The 660-nt window shown below is 42.7% G+C and overlaps 1 non-coding gene across 1 annotated transcript; it reads left to right on the top strand.

The window, feature by feature from the left end:
- The first annotated feature begins 352 nt into the window (after window positions 1-352).
- On the top strand, window positions 353-425 carry TRNAE-UUC (transfer RNA glutamic acid (anticodon UUC)). Its single transcript has one exon. It is a non-coding gene; the product is annotated as a tRNA-Glu (tRNA).
- The last annotated feature ends 235 nt before the right edge of the window (window positions 426-660 follow it).

Below are 660 nucleotides of genomic sequence, written 5' to 3' on the forward strand. Positions count from 1 at the left end.
GTGAGAATATGATGCCTGAAGCCCTGGCATCTATCTTGTGAGCCTGGGGAGAAGACCAACAGGTTCAATCATAAGATGCTGCCCTGGAGCTTTGATATAGTTAAACCAGCGAATGCATGAGTCTTAGCCTGGGCCTGCTATTCTCATTTTTAAACTGCTGATATTATCGCTGATCCACAGGCAGGGAGATTCTAACATCTCCCATGACTTTAACTACCAGCCCTCTGCTAATGCCTCCCAAATATATATATTTAATTCAGACCTGCCTGCGACATTATAGACATCTTCATCTAGATATCCCTCAAACCTCATGTCTAAAACAAAATCCCATCCAAATATCCTCTCAGGGAATTCCCTGGTGGTCCAGTGGTTAGGACTCTGCACTTTCACTACTGAGAGCCCAGGTTTGATCCCTGGCTGGGGAACTAAGATCCCACGAGCCCTGCGGCCTGGCCAAAAACACATTCAAAAATAAATAAAAATAAATAAGTACCCTCTTGTTCTCAGAGGAAGTCATTTTGCCTCCTGTCATCCTACAATAGTTTATTCACACCTCTACTAGAGCACTTGTCACGTGGGTTTATTTGTTTTAACCCTCTGTCTTCTCTACAATTTATACTCCCAGAGGGCTGGAATTTTAACTATTTTTAAATCTCTAGT

This window comes from Dama dama, chromosome 5 (genome assembly GCF_033118175.1).
Source record: "Dama dama isolate Ldn47 chromosome 5, ASM3311817v1, whole genome shotgun sequence".
Lineage (NCBI taxonomy): Eukaryota > Metazoa > Chordata > Mammalia > Artiodactyla > Cervidae > Dama > Dama dama.